Raw genomic sequence first — 7,500 nt, forward strand, 5'->3', positions numbered from 1 at the left:
GGGCTCAGGGGGTTGGGGTGCGTGCGAGCGCGGCCGGGTGGGGGGCAATGGCCCCCCGGGTGGCCGCGCCGGAGGTGTCACTCGCCTCCAGTGAGCACTCGGCTCCTCTCTGTCGGACACCCGGAGGTGAAGCGCGGGCCCTGCTACCGCGCCGGAGGTCCCACTGGCCTCCAATGAGCACACTCGGCTCCTCTTTGTCGGACACCCGGAGGTGAGGCGCGGGCCCCTCTTACCCGCGCCGGAGCCTCAGCTTGCCTTCCAGCGAGCTGGGCTCCTTTTTTATTTTCTTTGGAGTGGGCCACCCGGAGGTGGAGAGCGACCCGCAGACGAAGCACGGCCAGGGGCCGCCGGATGCCGCCCATGGCGGGCGCTCCCACTCCTCTGACACCTGCGAAGCAGCAAAGTGCTCCTTTTCGATTCCTTCCGCCACCCGGAGGTGGAGCGCGGACCCAGCCACCGCGCCGGAGCGAGCAGCAGCCTCGCTCCGAGTGTGCGCCCGCAGACGAAGCACGGCCAGAGGCCGCCGGATGCCGCCCATGGCGGGCGCACACACTTTTCTGACACCTACGAAGCACCCAAGTGCTGCTTTTTGGGATTCGCCACCCGGAGGTGGAGCGCGGACAAAGCCACCGCGCCTAGTGTGCACCCGCAGACGAAGCACGGCCAGAGGCCGCCGGATGCCGCCCATGGCGGGCGCACACACTCTTCTGACACCTTCGTAGCACCAAAGTGCTGCTTTTTGGGATTCGCCACCCGGAGGTGGAGCGCGGACAAAGCTACCGCGCCGGAGCGAGCAGGAGCCTCGCTCCGAGTGTGCACCCGCAGACGAAGCACGGCCAGAGGCCGCCGGATGCCGCCCATGGCGAGCGCACACACTTTGCGGACACCTCGGATTGGCCACCCGGAGGTGGAGAGCGACCCGCAGACGAAGCACGGCCAGGGGCCGCCGGATGCCGCCCATGGCGGGCGCTCTCGCTCCTCGGACAGCTCCATCGGCGCAGCATGGCGCTCGCGGTCGTCATTACCCGCTGGCGAGGCGCGGCCAGGGCCGCCAGGCGTCGCCTATCGCGTGCGCAAACTCCCAGCAAGCACCAACGTGCTCCTTTGGATGTTGTCATCCGGAGGTGATAGCGCGGCCCGGGCCGCCTGACGCGGCCCATCGCGGGCGCTCCTCGTCGGACACCTGCGTCACACAGCCTGGGTGCCAGCTGTGGAGTGACACTTGGAGAAAAAGAAGCACAAGTCACTCATATCAAAGTTCCCGTTCCCTTTTGTTTGTGTCACGCTTGGAAATGCTTGAGAGGTGACACTTTGTCAAAATTGCAGCTGGTGTCTCATCATCATCATCACCGCTGCTCATCAGCCTTCCTTGGATGCCTGCCATGCACGCGGCCCAACGGGGCACTCAGATGGGGTGGGCAGCCCGGACCGCCTTGCGCGGCCCAACACGGGCGCCCAGGGGGACGCGGAAACCCGTTTTAGAAAATAACCTCCAGGGGTTTTCCAAGAGCGGCACAGCCCCAGCTCACGTCCGTGTTTCAGTGCGTCAAAAGCGGATTCAAAAGTGTGCTTTTCTCGGTACTTCCCCTGGAGGTCAGTGTTTCTAAAAACTGGGTTTCCGAAATCGTGCTGGAGGTGTTTTGGTCAACCAGGAAAAATGGCATTTACGGGAGAGGGTAAAGTATACCCCCCCCCCCCCCTCTCGGCTGATTTACCCTCTCCCGTAAACGCGTTTTTTCCTGGTCGACCAAAACACTCATTGACTCCCATTCATTTGACACTTTGTCATTTTTTCAGCACTTTTTTCGCGCATTGGGTACTCCGCCCATTGACTCCCATTCATTTGACACTTTGTCGTTTTTCCAGACCTTTTTTCACGCATTGGGTACTCCGCCCATTCACTCCCATTCATTTGACACTTTGTCGTTTTTTCAGCACTTTTTTCGCGCATTGGGTACTCCGCCCCATTCACTCCCATTCATTTCACACTTAGAAAAATCATCCGAGCGGCTCTCCACGCATTTTATAGCCGCTTTGGGGCTCCAGCCGCCTCGGCCTTCATTTCTGACTAGGCTCGTGTGGACTTTGTCGTTTTTTCAGCACTTTTTTCGCGCATTGGGTACTCCGCCCCATTCACTCCCATTCATTTCACACTTAGAAAAATCATCCGAGCGGCTCTCCACGCGTTTTATAGCCGCTTTGGGGCTCCAGCCGCCTCGGACTGCATTTCTGACTAGGCTCGTGTGGACTTTGTCGTTTTTTCAGCACTTTTTTCGCGCATTGGGTACTCCGCCCCATTCACTCCCATTCATTTCACACTTTGAAAAATCATCCGAGCGGCTCTCCACGCGTTTTATAGCCGCTTTGGGGCTCCAGCCGCCTCGGACTGCATTTCTGACTAGGCTCGTGTGGACTTTGTCGTTTTTTCAGCACTTTTTTTACACATTGGGTACTCTGCCCCATTCACTCCCATTCATTTGACACTTTGAAAAATCATCCGAGCGGCTCTCCACGCGTTTTATAGCCGCTTTGGGGCTCCAGCCGCCTCGGACTGCATTTCTGACTAGGCTCGTGTGGACTTTGTCGTTTTTTCAGCACTTTTTTTACACATTGGGTACTCTGCCCCATTCACTCCCATTCATTTGACACTTTGAAAAATCATCCGAGCGGCTCTCCACGCGTTTTATAGCCGCTTTCAGACTCCTGCCGCCTCGCCTGCACTTCCGCCTCGGTCCGTTAGGATTTAGGCCTTTTTTCAGCACTTTTTCTCCGTTCCTCCGGGGCGACAGCGGCTCTCCACGCATTTTATAGCCGTTTTCAGACTCCTGCCGCCTCGCCTGCACTTCCGCCTCGGTCCGTTAGGATTTAGGCCTTTTTTCAGCACTTTTTCTCCGTTCCTCCGGGGCGACAGCGGCTCTCCACGCATTTTATAGCCGTTTTCAGACTCCTGCCGCCTCGCCTGCACTTCCGCCTCGGTCCGTTAGGATTTAGGCCTTTTTTCAGCACTTTTTCTCCGTTCCTCCGGGGCGACAGCGGCTCTCCACGCATTTTATAGCCGTTTTCAGACTCCTGCCGCCTCGCCTGCACTTCCGCCTCGGTCCGTTAGGATTTAGGCCTTTTTTCAGCACTTTTTCTCCGTTCCTCCGGGGCGACAGCGGCTCTCCACGCATTTTATAGCCGTTTTCAGACTCCTGCCGCCTCGCCTGCACTTCCGCCTCGGTCCGTTAGGATTTAGGCCTTTTTTCAGCACTTTTTCTCCGTTTCTCCGGGGCGACAGCGGCTCTCCACGCATTTTATAGCCGTTTTCAGACTCCTGCCGCCTCGCCTGCACTTCCGCCTAGGTCCGTTAGGATTTAGGCCTTTTTTCAGCACTTTTTCTCCGTTTCTCCGGGGCGACAGCGGCTCTCCACGCTTTTTATAGCGGTTTTCAGACTCCTGCCGCCTCGCCTGCACTTCCGCCTAGGTCCGTTAGGATTTAGGCCTTTTTTCAGCACTTTTTCTCCGTTCCTCCGGGGCGACAGCGGCTCTCCACGCTTTTTATAGCCGCTTTGGGGCTTTAGCCGCCTCGGCCTGCATTTCTGACTAGGCTCGTGTGGACTTTTTCAGCACTTTTTTTGTGCATTGGGTACTCTCGCCCATTGACTCCCATTCATTTGACACTTTGTCATATTTTCAGCACTTTTTTGGCGCATTGGGTACTCTCGCCCATTGACTCCCATTCATTTGACACTTTGTCATATTTTCAGCACTTTTTTGGCGCATTGGGTACTCTCGCCCATTGACTTCAATGCATTTACTGCAACTCCTGCCTGTGTCCGCCAGAGGGCGTCTGGCTTAACAGCGGCTCTCCACGCTATTTCTATCCGCTTTGAGGCTCCAGGCAGCTCGGCCTGGGTTTCTGAATTTCTCCCTTGACACTTTGTTACTTTTTCACCTTTTTTCTCATTTCATCCAGGGACACAGCGGCTCTCCACAGACTTTCCCGCGGCCCCTGGGCTCCAGGACCCTAGGCATGGGTTTCTGCCTAGCTCCCTTGACACTTTGCCATTTTTTCACCTTTTTTCTCATTTCATCCAGGGACACAGCGGCTCTCCACAGACTTTCCCGCGGCCCCTGGGCTCCAGGACCCTAGGCATGGGTTTCTGCCTAGCTCCCTTGACACTTTGCCATTTTTTCACCTTTTTTCTCATTTCATCCAGGGACACAGCGGCTCTCCACAGACTTTGCAGCCGCCCCTGGGCTCCAGGCAGCTCGGCCTGAGTTTCTGAATTTCTCCCTTGACACTTTGCCATTTTTTCACCCTTTTTCTCATTTCATCCAGGGACACAGCGGCTCTCCACAGACTTTACAGCCGCCCCTGGGCTCCAGGACCCTAGGCATGGGTTTCTGAATTTCTCCCTTGACACTTTGCCATTTTTTCACCTTTTTCCTCATTTCATCCAGGGACACAGCGGCTCTCCACAGACTTTCCCGCGGCCCCTGGGCTCCAGGACCCTAGGCATGGGTTTCTGCCTAGCTCCCTTGACACTTTGCCATTTTTTCACCTTTTTTCTCATTTCATCCAGGGCAACAGCGGCTCTCACAGACTTTAGAACCGCCCCTGGGCTCCAGGACCCTAGGCATGGGTTTCTGCCTAGCTCCCTTGACACTTTGCCATTTTTTCACCTTTTTTCTCATTTCATCCAGGGCAACAGCGGCTCTCCACAGACTTTCCCGCGGCCCCTGGGCTCCAGGACCCTAGGCATGGGTTTCTGCCTAGCTCCCTTGACACTTTGCCATTTTTTCACCTTTTTTCTCATTTCATCCAGGGCAACAGCGGCTCTCACAGGCTTTAGAACCGCCCCTGGGCTCCAGGACCCTAGGCATGGGTTTCTGCCTAGCTCCCTTGACACTTTGCCATTTTTCCACCCTTTTTCTCATTTCATCCAGGGACACAGCGGCTCTCCACAGACTTTACAGCCGCCCCTGGGCTCCAGGACCCTAGGCACGGGTTTCTGAATTTTTCCCTTGACACTTTGCCATTTTTTCACCCTTTTTCTCATTTCATCCAGGGACACAGCGGCTCTCCACAGACTTTCCCGCGGCCCCTGGGCTCCAGGACCCTAGGCATGGGTTTCTGCCTAGCTCCCTTGACACTTTGCCATTTTTTCACCTTTTTTCTCATTTCATCCAGGGACACAGCGGCTCTCCACAGACTTTACAGCCGCCCCTGGGCTCCAGGACCCTAGGCACGGGTTTCTGAATTTTTCCCTTGACACTTTGCCATTTTTTCACCCTTTTTCTCATTTCATCCAGGGACACAGCGGCTCTCCACAGACTTTCCCGCGGCCCCTGGGCTCCAGGACCCTAGGCATGGGTTTCTGCCTAGCTCCCTTGACACTTTGCCATTTTTTCACCCTTTTTCTCATTTCATCCAGGGACACAGCGGCTCTCCACAGACTTTACAGCCGCCCCTGGGCTCCAGGACCCTAGGCACGGGTTTCTGAATTTTTCCCTTGACACTTTGCCATTTTTTCACCCTTTTTCTCATTTCATCCAGGGACACAGCGGCTCTCCACAGACTTTCCCGCGGCCCCTGGGCTCCAGGACCATAGGCATGGGTTTCTGCCTAGCTCCCTTGACACTTTGCCATTTTTTCACCTTTTTTCTCATTTCATCCAGGGCAACAGCGGCTCTCCACAGACTTTCCCGCGGCCCCTGGGCTCCAGGACCCTAGGCATGGGTTTCTGCCTAGCTCCCTTGACACTTTGCCATTTTTTCACCCTTTTTCTCATTTCATCCAGGGACACAGCGGCTCTCACAGACTTTAGAACCGCCCCTGGGCTCCAGGACGCAAGGCATGGCTTACTCTCGCCCATTGACTTCAATGCATTTACTGCAACTCCTGCCTGTGTCCGCCAGAGGGCGTCTGGCTTAACAGCGGCTCTCCACGCTATTTCTATCCGCTTTGAGGCTCCAGGCAGCTCGGCCTGAGTTTCTGAATTTCTCCCTTGACACTTTGCCATTTTTCCACCCTTTTTCTCATTTCATCCAGGGCAACAGCGGCTCTCACAGACTTTAGAACCGCCCCTGGGCTCCAGGCAGCTCGGCCTGGGTTTCTGAATTTCTCCCTTGACACTTTGTTACTTTTTCACCTTTTTTCTCATTTCATCCAGGGACACAGCGGCTCTCCACAGACTTTCCCGCGGCCCCTGGGCTCCAGGCAGCTCGGCCTGGGTTTCTGAATTTCTCCCTTGACACTTTGCCATTTTTCCACCCTTTTTCTCATTTCATCCAGGGACACAGCGGCACTCCACAGACTTTACAGCCGCCCCTGGGCTCCAGGACCCTAGGCATGGGTTTCTGAATTTCTCCCTTGACACTTTGCCATTTTTTCACCTTTTTCCTCATTTCATCCAGGGACACAGCGGCTCTCCACAGACTTTCCCGCGGCCCCTGGGCTCCAGGACCCTAGGCATGGGTTTCTGCCTAGCTCCCTTGACACTTTGCCATTTTTTCACCTTTTTTCTCATTTCATCCAGGGCAACAGCGGCTCTCACAGACTTTAGAACCGCCCCTGGGCTCCAGGACCCTAGGCATGGGTTTCTGCCTAGCTCCCTTGACACTTTGCCATTTTTTCACCTTTTTTCTCATTTCATCCAGGGACACAGCGGCACTCCACAGACTTTACAGCCGCCCCTGGGCTCCAGGCAGCTCGGCCTGGGTTTCTGAATTTCTCCCTTGACACTTTGCCATTTTTTCACCTTTTTTCTCATTTCATCCAGGGACACAGCGGCTCTCCACAGACTTTGCAGCCGCCCCTGGGCTCCAGGACCCTAGGCATGGGTTTCTGCCTAGCTCCCTTGACACTTTGCCATTTTTTCACCTTTTTTCTCATTTCATCCAGGGACACAGCGGCTCTCCACAGACTTTCCCGCGGCCCCTTGGCTCCAGGACCCTAGGCATGGGTTTCTGAATTTCTCCCTTGACACTTTGCCATTTTTTCACCTTTTTTCTCATTTCATCCAGGGCAACAGCGGCTCTCCACAGACTTTCCCGCGGCCCCTGGGCTCCAGGACCCTAGGCATGGGTTTCTGCCTAGCTCCCTTGACACTTTGCCATTTTTTCACCCTTTTTCTCATTTCATCCAGGGACACAGCGGCTCTCACAGACTTTAGAACCGCCCCTGGGCTCCAGGACGCAAGGCATGGCTTACTCTCGCCCATTGACTTCAATGCATTTACTGCAACTCCTGCCTGTGTCCGCCAGAGGGCGTCTGGCTTAACAGCGGCTCTCCACGCTATTTCTATCCGCTTTGAGGCTCCAGGCAGCTCGGCCTGAGTTTCTGAATTTCTCCCTTGACACTTTGCCATTTTTTCACCTTTTTTCTCATTTCATCCAGGGACACAGCGGCTCTCCACAGACTTTGCAGCCGCCCCTGGGCTCCAGGCAGCTCGGCCTGGGTTTCTGAATTTCTCCCTTGACACTTTGCCATTTTTTCACCCATTTTCTCATTTCATC

Source organism: Dunckerocampus dactyliophorus, unplaced genomic scaffold (genome assembly GCF_027744805.1).
Source record: "Dunckerocampus dactyliophorus isolate RoL2022-P2 unplaced genomic scaffold, RoL_Ddac_1.1 HiC_scaffold_27, whole genome shotgun sequence".
NCBI classification, from domain to species: domain Eukaryota; kingdom Metazoa; phylum Chordata; class Actinopteri; order Syngnathiformes; family Syngnathidae; genus Dunckerocampus; species Dunckerocampus dactyliophorus.